Here is a 17,000-nt window from a genome sequence, read left to right as displayed (position 1 = left end):
AAAGTCTACGTAAAAATTGAATACAGAAAATGGTTATTCACGAAGTTTGTTTATTTTCTCCTTCCCTCTCTTAGTTCTGTATAGTCTGTCTCTTTTCCCTCCTTAATTTTTTACTTTGAAAATCTTCAATTTTCCAGGTAAATTTCTCTACATTTACACATATATAAACAATTTTTGGAAATCTTGTAATCCCAAACTAAAGCAAAACTGAGCAAAACAAACATACAAACAGAACCGTGTGATGTTCTTAACAGTAATAGATCATTTTCAAAATCAACTCCAGGAAGTATACAGTTCTTCGTCAGAAGATTTAACAATCAGAGTAGAACATATTTCAATATTGAAATCGAGCTTTAAATCGAGCTCGAGCTTTAAAATTGAGCTTTATTATCGATTTGTGCATATGTGTGATGATCATTCAGGCATGCTGTTTTTAATTTAATTATTATATTTTATTTGAATATCATTCTTTTCTACGGGCTTCTCAGGTGGTGCTAGTGGTAAAGAACCTGCTTGCCAATGCAGGAAACATAATAGACACAAGTTCGATCCCTGAGTCGGGAAGATCCTTGGAGGAGGGCATGGAAACCTACCCCAGTATTCTTGCCTGGAGAATCCATGGACAAAGGAGCCTGGTGGGCTACAGTCCATGGGGTCACAAAGAGGCAGACACAACTGAATGACTAAGCACACCTTCTTTTTATATCTTCAAAGCATCTTATATAATGCTTTTTGCATTAATATTTCATATTCAGTTATATTGAATTGACGGTACTAGGCTATCTTGAGGTTTCATGATACACTTTTCTTAAAAGATGTTGCTGCTGCTGCTGCTGCTAAGTCACTTCAGCCTACCAGGTTCCTCGGTCCATGGGATTTTCTAGGCAAGATACTGGAGTGGCTTGCCATTGCCTTCTCCATAAAAGATGTTAAATAACTTGTAATTCCATTTATAAACTGACAAATTTTGGCACCTCTCTAAAAAGAATCAAATTATCTAGCTCACTTGGATTAAAACAATGAAAATGTCCAGAAAACTAAAATGCAAAATAAATCCATTACAAATATGTCCCGAATGGTTTTATTTACTTCCTAATTATATTGTTAGGTAAGATGTTAGGTATGAGCAACAAGGGGTGGCCTAGCCGAAATGGATTCAAGCTGACCTCTAAACCCCATCCCAGACACACCCAGGAGATCTTACAGATATGCTACAAAAATAACCACAGAGACTTTCCAACTCCTGCACACTTACCCTAGGCACACAGTGGATGCAAACTACAAGTGCTTCCTCAAGTAACCTTAGGAAGCTAGGAGTCCATTAAGGGTTCATAAATATTCTACACATAAGTACATTTTATTATAGCATACTGAATTATGGGAAGACATACACAACAGAGCCTGTTGTTATATAACTTGCAGCTGTCCATTTGCATCTCCTTTCTTGATTGGTGGTGGGTGCAAGCCCTATTTGCTCAGGGCACAATCAAAAGGAAAAGATGGGGAATATAAAAAGGAGGAAGTCAAGAGGGACTGGGAGAACTACTCCTTTGGGGTCAGACTGCTCCCATGTCTTAGAAGCGTCTGTTTAATAAAAGATGTATCTGCCTGAGATGTTAACTGAGCTGTAACTAGTCTGTTTTGGCTTTTTTTAATTCTTTGTAGCCAAAGATGGAGAAGCTCTATACAGTCAGCAAAAACAAGACCGGAAGCAGACTGTGGCTCAGATCAGTTCAGTTCAGTTCAGTCGCTCAATCGTGTCTGACTCTTTGTGACCCCATGGACTGCAGCACACCAGGCCTCCCTACCAATCACCAATAATGAACTCCTTATTGCAAAATTCTGACTTAAATTGAAGAAAGTAGGGAAAACCACTAGATCATTCAGGTATGACCTAAGTCAAGTCCCTTAAGATTATACAGTGGAAGTGACAGATTCAAGGGATTAGATCTGACAGAGTGCCTGAAGAACTATGGACAGAGGTTTGCAACATTGTACAGGAGGCAGTAATCAAGACTATCTCCAAGAAAAAGAAATAAAAAAGGCAAAATGATTGTCAGAGGAGGCCTTACAAATAGCTGAGAAAAGAAGAGAAGCGAAAGGCAAACAAGAAAAGGAAAGATATACTCACCTGAATGCAGAGTTTCAAAGAATAGCAAGGAAAGATAAGAAAGCCTTCCTCAGTGATCAGTGCAAAGAAACAGAGGAAAACAATATAAAGGAAAGACTGCTGCTGCTGCTAAGTCACTTCAGTCGTGTCCGACTCTGTGTGACCCCATAGACAGCAGCCCACCAGGCTCCCCCATCCCTGGGATTTTCCAGGCAAGAGTACTGGAGTGGGGTCCCATTGCCTTCTCTGAAAGGGAAAGACTAGAGATCTCTTAAAGAAAATTAGAGATACCAAGGGAACATTTCATGCAAAGATGGGCTCAATAAAGGACAGACATGGCAATGGACCTAACAGAAGCAAATACATTAAGAAGAGGTGGCAAGAATACACAGAAGAACTGTACAAAAAAGATCATTGTGACCCAAATAATCATGATGGTGTGATCACTCACCTAAAGCCAGACATCTTGGAATGTGAAGTCAAGTGGGGCTTAGGAAGCATCACCAAGAACAAAGCTAGTGGGGGTGATGGAATTCCAGTTGAGCTATTTCAAATCCTAAAAGATGATGCTGTGAAAATGCTGCACTCAACATGACAGAAAATTTTGAAAACTCAGCAATGGCCACGGGACTGGAAAAGGTCAGTTTTCATTCCAATCCCAAAGAAAGGCAATGCTAAAGAATGCTTAAACTACCACACAAATGCACTCATCTCACAAGCTAGCAAAGTAATGCTCAAAATTCTAAAAGCCAGGCTTCAACAGTATGGGAACCGTGAAATTCCAGATGTTCAAGCTGGCAGAGGAAACAGAGATCAAATTGCCAACTTCCATTGGATCATCAAAAAAGCAAAAGAGTTCCAGAAAAACATCTACTTCTGCTTTATTGACTACACCAAAGCCTTTGACTGTGTGGATCACAACAAACTGTGGAAAATTGTGAAAAGATGGGAATATCAGACCACCTGACCTGCCTCCTGAGAAATTTGTAGGCAGGTCAGGAAGCAACAGTTGGAACTGGACATGGAACAACAGATTGGTTCTAAACTGGGAAAGGAGTACGTCAAAGCTGTTAATTGTCACCATACTTATTTAACTTATATACAGAGTACATCATGAGAAACGCTGGGCTGGAGGAAGCACAAGCTGGAACCAACGTTTCCGGGAGAAATATCAATAACCTCAGATACGCAGATGACACCACCCTTATGGTAGAAAGTGAAGAAGAACTAAAGAGCCTCTTGATGAAAATGAAAGAGGAGTGTGAAAAAGTTGGCTTAAAACTCAACATTCAGAAAACTAAAGATCATGGCATCCAATCTCATCACTTCATGACAAATAGATGGGGAAACAGTGGAAACAGTGTCAGACTTTATTTTTCTGGGCTCCAAAATCACTGCAGATGGTGACTGCATCCAATTGGATGACTGTATTATTTTTATCTGTTAATGAGGCAAAGTATATTAAGAGCAGATTTTTCTTAAGAAAACACATGCGTACAGCCTTGGAATTAAACCCAACTGTATCATAAAAAAATAAATAAATAAATAAATAAAAGAAAAGAAAAGACACTTGCTCCTTGGAAGAAAAGCTATGACCAACCTAGACAGCTTATTAAAAAGCAGAGATATTAGTTTTCTGGCAAAGATCCGTCTAGTCAAAGCTATGGTTTTTCCAGTAGTCATGTATGGATGTGAGAGTTGGACTATAAAGAAAGCTGAGTGCTTCAGAATTGATGCTTTTGAACTGTGGTGTTGGAGAAGACTCTTGTGAGTCCCTTGGACTGCAAGGAGATCCAACCAGTCCATCCTAAAGGAGATCAGTCCTGAATATTCACTGGAAGGACTGATGATGAAGCTGAAACCCCAATCCTTTGACCACCTGATGAGAAGAACTGACTCATTGGAAAAGATTCTGAGACTGGGAAAGATTGAAGGCAGGAGGAGAAGGGGACAACAAAGGATGAGATGGTTAGATGGCATTACTGACTCTATGGACATGAGTTTGAGTGAACTCCGGGAGTTGGTGATGGACAGGGAGGCCTGGCTCACTGAAGTCCATGGGGTCGCAAAGAGTCGAACATGACTGAGGGACTGAACTGAACTGAACTGAACTGGCCTGTTGTTTTAAATCCTTTAGTCCATCGTTCCAAATTTTTGTTGTGATGGGACAAAAACTGAGGGAGAGAAATAAAACAACCTGACAATATCAAATGTGCAGTATGGATGGTTGCTGTGGTCTGATAATAATGCATAGGAAAATATCATCACCCTAAAATTTCCTGCTTCCCTCAATTTGATCTCTTTCTTGTTACATTTTATGTTTTATTTTATATCTACACTTATTTGTAGCTAAGTATTTGTTTACACAGAGAGGGTGCTTTTTAATCTTAGGTTTGATTATTTCAAACACCTGACGGGCAAATTTTACTGAAACGTGCAAGTAAATAATGAGTGAATTGACCTCTTGCTGATTATTAAAGTAAATCAAAGCTGCATATGGAAGGATAATTGCTAACCACAAGCAAATGACAGAGATTTCAACATTCACAACTAAATTTGATCTCAGATGAACAAATTAAATTTGGTAGTCAAAAGATATCTGTATTTTTACCTAAAAAGAGGACCAGTAGTACAGTATGAGGACAACACAAACCTGTGTTGTGTTTGTGGAGAAGTCAAGTTGACAAGGATGAAAATGATCTCAGAAGTGTGTAAAAGTGTGTAAAAATGTCATACAGTAAAAAAAAAAAAAATGAGAGCTATTGATGATACCTGGAAAACAGTGAAACAATAGAGCATTTACAGAGCTAATACTAATTTAATATTAAAAGAACATTTCTAAGATTAGGTACTAGTGATATGGCTTCAAATATACATTGATAGTCTCATTATGAAAGTAAGTTCTATAGAAAGTAAATCTTAGAAAACAGATAGAAATATTGATTCAGGTGATAAACTGACCAAATGCTTGCTACCCACATGGTAAATTCTGTTATTCTATAAGCCTAATTAAATAATAGAAAGCTCTATCATAGTTGTCAGTCTTTTGCTATTGGTGCCCACGGAAATCAAATTCAAGTAGCCACAGAAATTAAGACACTTGCACTTGTTCATACTGGCATATTAACAGAAAGCTGTGACCCCGATTCTGAGACAGATAACTAATTATTAACAGGTAATTTCTAATCTTGATGATATTAAAAGTTTGGTGATTAGTAGGAGCCAAAGCATCATAATGACTTTACATTCAAACTGTTTCAGTGAATAATACCAGTAGAATTATATGGCAGAGATTCAATCATCATTTGTATCCAAGATCTTTTTGAACTGACCATATCTATAAAGAATACTGCATGTGGTATGGCCATATATTACCCACAAACTGCTAGCTGTGGCAGAGAGTCATGCAGACACTCTCCTCTCCCTCTATCTACTCAGCCCAAGGAGGCCGTTCTCTCCTCCTCCTTTCCAGCACACAGTGCTAAAGCTTGCTACTGAGCACCTGGACCCCTATCTCCCCTGTGCCTACTGAACTGAGAGATGTTCAGATGTTACAGACCCCCAAGTTCCAAACTCTCCCTATACTCCATTTTCTTAGGATATATAGTAATTAAAGTTCCCAATTAAAGTCAGTAATAATTCATAGTGGCTGATAACATGTGCTGTAAACAGACTGTTAAATATTTTTTAACTTAAACTTTTTATTGTGTGTTAGAGTATAGCTAATTAACAATGTTGTGACAGTTTAAGTTAAATATTTTATTTAAAAAGAAAAAAAGATGGAAAAAAAACCCAGAAGGACTAATAGATGAGAGGGGATGGAAAGATAGGTACTCAAATCCTACTACCATGCGGGGGGTCTGCCACTTCCGTGCCAACACTGATCAGGCATTTACTTATTAACACTTTAGAAATAAACATGTACGAAATGCACTTGCCCAGTTTTTTTTGTGCTTTTTATTGCAAATGAAGTAATGGTTGGAATGGCAATGGCTTGAAATACAGTAGTACAGACTGTTTCCCTGGTTATAGGAAAGTAGAAGTGCAGTATAAAGTGCACTTTATAAATGCACCAGAGAGAACTATAAAACTGAATAAGCCCATTGATTAAAATATAACACAAAGTGATAACTTTAGGTTAGCCTCAAATAATAGATGGCCATAAAAAAAAAATTAGGTTTAAACACATAATCTGGAGAAAGAGTAAAATCTTTTTCAAGAAATACATACATCTGAAAGGAATTCAGCTAAAATTCAGATTTACTTTAAAAACATACTTCATATTTTAAAATATAGCATAGCTTGTCTTTCTACTTATAAGGAATTATATAATGTTATTATTGGCAGCTCCCTTCATATTTTATCACACTGATTGCATTTCAAAAATGATGTAATAGTCTATGTTGCAAATGATTTTCCAAATTTTTGTTATAAAATTTTTTAAATATTTATAAAACCTAAAGTGTACAGCAACATCCACAGACTTACACTCAGATTCAATGATTAACAGTTTTCTATGTTAGCTTTATCACATATCGACACATCCTGCCAATCCACCTGATTTTTTAAAAAGATGTTTTTAAATGTGAGATGAAGCTATCAATATACTTCACCTCTAAACACTTCAGCATGATAGAAATACTTTTAACTTCTCTTACAAGTTAAAAACATGTTGCTAAGAGATAATAATAACTAATAAAATATTTTTATTACTGCACACTAGATCACTAGGAGGTTAGTTAATTTGTCCATTAGAGCTCAGTAATCATGAGGTGATGGTGTTAATGTTAATCTCCCTGATGGGTCAACTAGTTATTTCTTTTCCATGGATACATATTAAATCTCTGGTAACACTTAGTCATACTGAAACCTAATATATTTTCAACAACAGAGCAATAGGTAAGAGTACATGAATCTTTAGTTATAGACAAATCAGTAAGAAGCCCCTACTGATGGTGTCAAAGACATTTTGCAAATGATTGTTTTATATATTTAGTGACTGTGAAACATTATTTGAAAGAGCATAAAAATATAATTGTAGCTTTTTTATCTTCTGCTACTGCTAAGTCACTTCAGTCGTGTCCGACTCTGTGCAACCCCATAGACAGCAGCCCACCAGGCTCCCCCATCCCTGGGATTCTCCAGGCAAGAACACTGGAGTGGGTTGCCACTTTCTTCTCCAATGCATGAAAGTGAAAAGTGAAAGTGAAGTCGCTCAGTCGTGTCCGACTCCTAGCGACCCCACGGACTGCAGCCCACCAGGCCCCTCTGTCCATGGAATTTTCCAGGCAAGAGTACTGGAATGGTCTAGGTGTACCATATTTGCAGATATTAATGTTTTATTTTTTTAACTTTTTATTTTATATTAGAGTATAGCTGATTAACAATGTTGTAATAGTTTCAGGTGGACAGACAAGGAACTCGGCCATACATATACATATATCCATTCTCCCTTCAATTCCCCTCCCATCCAGGCTGCCACATAACATTTAGCAGAATTTCCTATGTGGTACAGTAGGACCTTGTTGGTTATACATTTTAGATATTTTGATGCTTTATTTTATTTTGATATTTATTTATAATGTAGGTTAGCTCTTTAATATTAATAGAATGCAAATTATTAAAGAGTCTGACATTAACAAAGTGGTTTTTGCATCTATCAGAGAACAAGTAACCAGTCTTTGATTTCTCATTTAAAAACTGAGGCATCTTAATCAACAATTTAATGCTGAGCTGTTGAAATCATGAGAGAACAATATGACTCATCACACATTTTACTTGATATGCTTTTAAGTTCAAATTTATTTGAATTTATTCAATCACATTGATTTTTCTTCTAAAGATTAGTAGTTTTGAATCAACTTCTCATTATAAAGTTTATATATATTAGCTTAGGAATGCTACATGTAGACAAAATAAAGTGTTACTATATTTATATATCATACTATGCTGTAAGATAAAGAAGTCAATACAGTAAAGCAGTCTCCAACTTTTATGTATTTCATAGAATGTTAGAACTTGATTCCACCACCTGAAAGAACAAGTGGATTTTCAAATGTAACAAAGTTCCAAAATTTTCTCTTAAGAAAATCAAGTCTCTCTTTAGTTCTTATGGTCTTGCTGGCATTCTAAATCAATACCAAAAAATTTTAAGATGTTTACCAACTTATCAGCAAACTCCATCTCTTCATGTGTTTGTTTAAATTTCCCTCCAAATATATCACTAATATACCACCCATATTCAATCAGTATAAATGATACATTCAAAAAGACGGGTATCAGAGGTTAAGAAATTGACATTTCTTTACTAAAGGGACAATCTGCCTACCCTGCAGATCATTAGCATAATAGGTACTATAAGAAAATAGTTATGCCATGTGGCTATATTATAGACTATAAAATATAAACCCTTCATGGAAATTCTCACATGAAATCCATAACAAAAAAGTAATGTTTCTAACACATTTTGTTTGAAAATAATGATGCTATTAACACTTGGCACTATGGTTCCCAAATGGAAGTGAGTCTGCATAATAGTTTACTTTCTTCTTTATAAAGATAAACACAGTAAGTCACTGTGCTGAGAGGCTGGCATGCTTCAGGAATAAATGCCATTTTGAGATATAGACAGCCTCATTATCCCTGACACAAGCCTACTTTGTAAGTCAGATATTTTTAAAGATCTGGGTTTTGATTTTTTTTCTCCATTTTATGAAGCTTTTGGTGGTTCAGACCAAATAATCCGTATTTATTTGGTAATAATAAATAATCTGTCTGCAGAAAAAAATAATAAATAATCTACCTGCAATGTAGAAGACCTAGGTTCAATCCCTGGGTCGGGAAGATCCCCTGTAGAAGGGAATGGCAACCCACTACAGTATTCTTGCCTGGAAAATCCCATGGACACAGGAGACTGGCGGGCTACAGTCCATGTGGTCGCAGAGTCAGACGTGACTAAGTGACTAACACAACAAAATTTTATGAAATAAAGATTCATTCTTATTTGCTTAGATGGCTGAAATAAGTCAATACTAAAAATGTGGCAGTAAATAAATTATATCACTATCAAGCAAGGTAACAATTTTGAAGTTAATGTTGAAATACCAGGGTCTGTGTGTGTGTGTGTGTGGGCACGTGCGTGTGCGCTCTGACGCTTCAATCATGTCTGACTCTTTGCAACCCTATGGACTGTAGCCATCAGGCTCCTCTGTCCATGGAATTCTCCAGGCAAGAATACTGTAGTGGGTTGCCATTCCCTTTTCCAGGGGATCTTCCTCTCTTAGGGATCAAACCTGCATCTTCCACATTGCAGGCAGATTCTTTACCATCTGAGCCACCAGGGAAGTCCAAAATAAATGAAAAGCATTAATTTATGGCTTTACATGTGTCATCAGTCTTTGGGGAAAATAAAAGAGAACAAAACAACAAAATATTTATATACTTTGGATATTTTCCCCCAACAATATTCTGTTCTCAATTTTTGCTTAAAAATCAGTGTGAGCACACTGATTTGCAATATCATTCAGAAATTTTTCTATTTTACTAAAAGCAGAAGCTCAGAATTCCTAGGTCTCTCATGAATTCCTTAATTAAACTTTTTCAACCATTCTCACTAACCACACCTATTGTGTCAAGCTTGGTTAACCATATCACTTATTCATCACAGCCACTGGTCTTTCCCTCCATGATCCTAATCTCTTGGTCCATTAACCTCCTTCATGTACTCCTTTTCCTAGTAACACTAGACCCTAAAATTAACTAATAGTGACAATGACAACTCTTTCACCTGAAGATTTTGTAACCACTTACAAGCATATGAAGCAATTCAGGGGATTGTAACACTTACAGTTTCCATGACACCATCTCCAAGTACTCTGTTTCAGCAAGTCACAGAGGGATATTCAGGAGTCTAGATTAACCATGAAAACACTCCAGGTGGAAAGACTCTGACCAGCCACTGACTGTAAAGTTGTTTCCCAAAAGCATAATACCAGATTCAAATTTTTCTCCAAGCTCTAATCCTTATCTGCTTTTACTACCTAATTCCTAGATTATTAAAATATTTCCCTAGCATCTTTTCTTAGCCTCCCTCACATCAATTCTTCCTTCATACACAAACACATTCATACTATAGAAAGTTTTGATGAAACTCATTTGGCAGGAAGCCTTCTGTTGTTTCACATACAATTTTTTGAGGCTCTTCTCAATCCAACCCTAAACCTTATTTAGTATTTCTGTCTCACTATTCCTACACTTTGTGAATAAAATGCTGCTTTATTCTCAGTCATCATGTTTGGGAACCTCACTCTTGTTATATATGAGGACACAAGTGACAAGGTAAGTGGTTTGATGTGGCTGCACAATTCAACACTCTGAGAACAGGGTCTAGAATCACAGGTACAGCACTCTCCCCCCGACACCATCCTTGAGGCCAGGACTTCAGGAACCATTGTGTGAGGGAAGCAAGGAAGTATGAAAGACAGGGAAGAATGCAGTGAAGAAAGAAAGGATTAACAATTACTGAAGAAACACAAACCATGATTTATACTGTAACTATTTCAGAGTCATGAGACCTATCATGTCTTTCCCCAAAATATACAATTTATGGGTTAAAAACTGAACTAAATGTCATTTTCGTAAGTTCCACACAGTAGTCTCAAACAGAATATATAGCTTCATTCTCTGAGGAACTGATAAAACTAAAATTTCAAACCTAGTAAAATAATGCCAAGCTACTATTTGATTTGCCTAAAAATGACAAGGTAGGATATTAGATAAACATAAGGAAATAAGAGTATCTTTTCTAATGGAGGAGTGAAGGAAGTCAATTTGACTAAGAGATGGATGGTTTGTTGTCAGCACCAACTGGAAAATGGTGGGACTGAGAAGATGTTGAGTTAACTACGAAATGGAGAGAAAAAGGGAAATAAAACAAATTAATTAGATCATGAGGCAGGCAGGATGAGTAAAATAAAAACAGTAAAGAATGATATGTACAGACTTACAGTGAGAGCTAGAAGCAAGAAAATGAGAGTGAGAAGAGGAGAGAAATTGGGATTTTCACTCTGGAAAAAGGATAAGCTAGAAGAGAGCTGCAGGAGAATAAGGGAGATGAAGCTGCACTTGACTCTGCCTGTAGAGACAGGCATCATATGTCTAATGAGCACCTAAGGGAACAAGAAAACATCATCCTGGATATGATGGGACCCTCCTAGACAGGACTGATGGGAGGACCGCAACTGGTGCTCAGATCCAGGCACCTCATTATCCAAAAGGTGCACAGAAGCTGGAAGGAGTTCAGAGACACGATGGAAGAGTGATTAAGATATAGAAAAAAAAATGATTTATGATAAAAGATTAAAGCAGTAAACAAGCACTTCTTGGCAGAGCAACAAATGGATGAGCAAGGTAGCTATCTACAAACAGGCAAAGGATATAAATAATCTAGAGGAAAACCATTATTATTTAAGCTGGTACCAAGGGGAGAGGTTCACAGAGAACAATCGCAAGAAGGCAGAAAAGAAGACAACCTTAAAATTAGGAAGGGAAGTATTAACATACAAATGACAAATCTGTTCACCTGATGTGGAGCGAGGCACGTCCCAGGAAACTGCTGGTATCAGTCTGTATGCATAAGATACAAACAACTTGACCACCCAGTTGGTTACCACGATTCTAGAAGACAAAGCAATCAACAGAATAAAAAAAAAAAAAGAGAGAATCCTGTTAACAGTTCAAGCTCATTTTCAAAAGAACTGAAAAACTTAGTTTTATCCTCCATATTTTGTTCATACAAAGGTCTTCATTAATGGCTTGAAATGGTATATAATAATTCAGTAGTTTTCATAAGGGAATAAAATGGGATAATAAATCTTTTTAGTATGGCTTTCAGTGAGTCTATGTGTTGGTTTGCAATATGGTATTTTTAAAGATTAAACTGTAAATGAATCACTTGTATAATTCGACATGTGGGCAGATACAAAACCTTGAAATCACCAATCCTGTGGGAGTGAGCTGACTCCTTACAGAAGAAAGCAAAGGATTTCCAGGTGGAACTTCACCCGTAATAACACATGCCAATGCATGTCCTTGCCACCCATCTGTGTTTTCCCTATGAACTGCACTGGAACAGCCATCCTATCACATGAAGAGATTGTGAACTACATACATGGTATTATTTTTGGATTATGATATTCAGATCAGCAAAGCATGTTACCTACCACCTTCAGACACTCAAATATTCATAAGGCTATGTGAAATTTTCTTTTATTAAATAAAACCTTAAATGAAGATGTCAATATTTTAAGAAAACTTCTGATGCTAGAGAGAAAACTGTATAAATAAATGAAATCCTTATACAGTTCTAGTCATATTCGCCTTTCATTTTTATTTACATTGGTATGTGCTTGACAAATTTTCATCTCTGTGCTTTGAAAGCCAATATAATAATAATTTGTACCTGTTGTATGGCAATTTCCAAATTATAAAATATGTGTGTGCTTTTTGTCTCACTTGAATCTCCCCTTTGGAGTTAAGTATTATTAATCCTTCACTTGACAAATAAAGCTGAGAGTAAGAAGAAATATTGTAGAAGCTAAAATCAGGTTGACAAGAAGAACCACCAATGGCAAAGACTTGAATCTTCTGACTGTATGCCCTATGATCTTTTCACTGCCCTGGATTTCTTATATGATTCGTGTCCTCAATCATAGCACCAGTAAGCACTTAGAGCTCACTTAGGAGTAATTACTGTGTAAAGCCAGGTCCTCATCATGAGCTTCTTGCAAATCATTAAAGTATGATTCTTATGAGAGGAATGAAGGAAGCAGATAAAGTAGATCAGGTTAAAAAAAGAAATAAAAAAACTTAGTTGCTGAAGTTTCCAGAATGTGTAGCCATTGGTTTTCGCAGAATGACATGGCGTAGTTGATTAAAATACAACTCTTTCCACAGTAAAAAAGACAGTGGAAGGTTTGGGTAAATTGAAGCATTCAGAACAAGAGGATATTCTGAAGTGAACTGGGGTGGAGAGAAAACAATATGGCAGACGCATACTAGGCGAGTGAGGTGAAACGTGAAGAAGAAAAATGTAGAAAACGAGAGGAAACTCTGTGGAGTTTCCAGGAACAGAAAAGCAAGCATATGTACAAAAAGAAATTTGGCAGCTTCATTCCAAATGCACCAAGGAGCAATCTGCAGAACAGAAGGTTCCAGTAACTTAAAGGAAATACACTTAGCAGAGACAAACATCATCTTGGAACTGAATGAAAGGAAAATAACATTCAAAAGCTCAGACTCCTTGGAAGACAGAAGTAAAAGAATGGAGTTAGTAACTGAATGTCACAGGGCAAAGAGGCCAAGGACATCCCCAGCAGTGAGTCAGTGACCTGGGAGAACAGAGATGCAGTGAGAAATGCAGGAGCACACAAGGGAACACATTACATTCTAAAATGTTGATCTACATTTTGAAGGAAAGGGGGATATTCCTTAAAGAAATGAGTAGGACTGTAAAATATATAGAGAACAAAGGAAAGGAAAAAAAGAGGCAGCTTTTGAAAGTGCATCTCTGATAAAACGAGGATACTTGTGCAGCTCTGGAGAGCCTGAGCTCTGAAATCAAACCACCTGGGTCCATGTCCCATTCTTCATACTTTATGGGTGGGAACTTGGGCAAGTTATGTAATCTATATCTCAGTGTCCTTATCTGTGTAAAGTAGAAAATATCACTCACCACACAACAGAATCATAATTTAGTAAGAAAATTCTTGCCAAGCAAAGAACATAGTGCTTGTGAGAAAGTGAACAGTAAAACAAAGCTAAATTTCTAAAAATTCATGAGAGTATATTTATCAAACTTGAAAAATAAGAAACCGAATCTGAAAAAAGCAGACTTTAAAAATAGTCACAGGATAGAAAACTAAATATAGAAAGAATCAAATATCCAGCAGAAAGGATATTAAGGAGAGTAAGAAAGATTAAGATAATTTAGGGCTGCATTTTTTAAAGTAATGAAAAAATAAGAGATGTTACTTAAAATTTATCTGATCCAAGACAATTTTCTATGAAAAAATGTAAATTCATGGAAAATGGGCAAAGAATCCCATTATTTTTGAAAGATCCGATTCAGAAATCCAGCTTCAATCACTCAAAGAGGGGCCCTTTTTCTCATTCCCAGAATTGCCTTCAACTAGCCAAGTGTTTCAATCCTGATTCAAGTAAATAATCAAGCATTTCATGTCTGAATGCCTTTTCAAAAATAGTAGGAAGGAAAAAAAAAAGTACTGCCTATCTTCCAAGTATGAATTGAAATGAGCAAAGTCACAGATGCCTTTTCTAACAAAGAAGCCTTGAATTTGCACTGTAAGTTACAAATGATTATTTTTTAAATGGAATCATCAATAATAGTAACAATAACCTTTTTTGAATGCTTACAATATGCTGAACTTTAATGCATTTCAAGTTTCTGCAGGTAGATACTATTTTTAATCCAAATTAGCATGTGATGAAACTGATGCTCAGAAAAATTAAGCCAGTGTTTTAGTCAGCAGCAGAGCATGGATTTGAACAAAGGTCTATCTGAGTAAAATTTTGTTCTTTTAACAATGCTTTTATTGCAAAGCCTTTCAAATTTGAACTGAGCCACTACATCATATAATGCCAAGCATCCTAGATTTAAACTAGTTATTTAAGTTAGTATTCTTTAGTCATTTTTAGTTTTGGTATAAAAAAAAAAAGTAACATGAAATTTATTATCTTAACCACTGTTAAGTGTAAAACTCAGTATTATTATGTATATGTACACTGTTGTGAAACAGATCTCCAGAACTTTTTCATCTTACAAAACTGAAACTCCAGTATCCATTGAACAACTCCCCATTTCTCCCTGCCCCCAGCAGCTGAAACCACCATTCCACTTTCTGGTTTCTGTATTTGACTACTTAGATGCCTCACTGAAGTGCAACGATATACCATGTGTCTTTTGTGACTGGGTTGTTTCACTTAGCATAATGTCTTTAAGGTTTATCCATGTTTGCCATGTAACAGGATTTCCTTCTTTTTTAAGTCTGACTCACTTTCCATTGTTGTTGCTGTTGTTCACTCACTCAGTTTGCGACCCCATGGATGGCAGCACGCCAAGCTTCCCTGTCTTTCACCATCTCCCGGAGTTTGTTCAAACTCATGTCCATTGAGTTGGTGATGCCATCCAACCATCTCATCCTCTGTTGCCCCCTTATCATACCACATTTTGTCTGTCCATTTATCCAGTGATGGACATTTGGGTTGTTTCCACATTATGGTTATTTTGGATAATGCCACAATAAGCTTACATATGCAAATAGTGCTTTGATATCCTGCTTTCAAGTTTTTGCGATGTATACCCAGAAGTGGGATTGCTAGATGATGTGGTAATTATATTTTCAGTTTCTTAATGAAAACTCAGTACTGTTTTCCTAAGCAGCTAGATCATTTTACATTGTCACCAACAGTGCAACAAGGATTACAATTTCTTTACATCTTTACCAACCCATGTTATTTCTGTTGTTTGGACAGTAGCCATCTTAAGATGGGAAGTGATAACTCACGATGGCTTTGACTTGCATTTTTCTAATGATTAGTGATTCTGAATATCTTTTCATATGCTCATTGGCTACTTCTAAATATTCTTTGAATAAATATCTATTCAATCCTTGCTCATTTTTCAATTAGTTTTTTGTTGTTGTGTTGAGTTGTAGGAGTCCTTTATATATTCTGGATATTAACATTTGTCAGATATGATTTTCAATTATCTCTTATATTTCATGGGTTTCCTTTTTACTCTGTTGTTTGTTCTGATGCACAGAAGTTTTTAAATTTGACATAGTCCTTATCTCCTAACTCAGTTAGTAAAGAATAAGTCTGCAATGCAGGAATCCCCCTGCAAGGCAGGAGACCCAGGTTTGATTCCTGAGTTTGGAAGACCCCCTGGAGAAGGAAATGGCAACCCACTCCAGTATTCTTGACTGGAAAACCCCATGGACAGAGGAGCCTGGCTGGCTACAGTCGATGGGGTCACAAGAGTTGGACACAACTTAGCAACTAAACCATCATAGTCTCCAAAATAGTCAATTTTTACCCAAACCTCCATTTATCTATCTTTATTTCTTTCTATCTATCTACTTACTGACCCAAACCTTTAGGAAAGTATGCAACCAAATGTTATGAAAATCGAGATGATAGGAAGAATTTTTGGATAACTTAGCTTTTTAAAAATAATTTTGAGGGCAAGAAAAAAGAAATCCCCTTTGTCATTCTCAGTTCTCATAGTCTAAACATCTCATCAAGCTGTATTTGATTTTCATATTTAAAGAGGCATGGGATTTTTTCATACAACACTGACTCTAAATATAAGCCAATTAATTCATCTGTGCTGAAGTGAAGAAACAGTGACTTGATCCAATGTAGAAGGAAAACTTCCAGTGTTACATATTATTGAAAGACTGAATGTCAGCTCCTAAAGTGGCACACAAATGCTGTATAATACATTTTATGCATTAATTTAATGACTTTTCAGGGTAACATTGACAAGATGTGATATCAAATATTGAACTTATAACCTGTATAAGATTCAACTCCACTGTATTTTGTTTGTAATTTAGGAAGAATGTAAGTGCTATAAAAGAGATGTAAAATATGAACTAAATTGTTAAAAATTATTTCTTGACTGAGATAGGAGGGGAATGGATAGAATCTGAAAATTTCATAGTAGGGATATCATTTAAGTTGGAATTTGAGAATGGGTATTATTTTAAGAGACATATAAGATATGTCATGAGAAAAGAGGTGATATTATAAATCTGTATGGCTAAAATGAGTGTGAACTAAGCAGCTAAGTTAGATTAAAGCCAGCTCA

General features: G+C 36.3%; 1 protein-coding gene across 3 annotated transcripts in view; it reads right to left on the bottom strand.

Annotated features, from left to right (window-relative positions):
• The window catches only part of SEMA3D (semaphorin 3D), a 224,489-nt gene that overhangs the window by 177,205 nt on the left and 30,284 nt on the right, over positions 1 to 17,000 (bottom strand). For 2 of the 3 annotated variants that reach the window (XM_055590094.1, XM_055590095.1), the window contains exon 2: positions 11,691 to 11,785. The exons of the other annotated variant lie outside the window; for it this stretch is intronic. The gene's annotated coding sequence lies outside the window, so the exon portion shown is untranslated. The remainder of the gene's footprint in view (positions 1 to 11,690; positions 11,786 to 17,000) is intronic. 3 annotated transcript variants of the gene reach the window in all.

The sequence above is a fragment of the Bubalus kerabau genome, chromosome 8, assembly GCF_029407905.1.
Source record: "Bubalus kerabau isolate K-KA32 ecotype Philippines breed swamp buffalo chromosome 8, PCC_UOA_SB_1v2, whole genome shotgun sequence".
NCBI lineage: Eukaryota > Metazoa > Chordata > Mammalia > Artiodactyla > Bovidae > Bubalus > Bubalus kerabau.
This window is presented reverse-complemented; position numbering and strand designations above follow the sequence as displayed.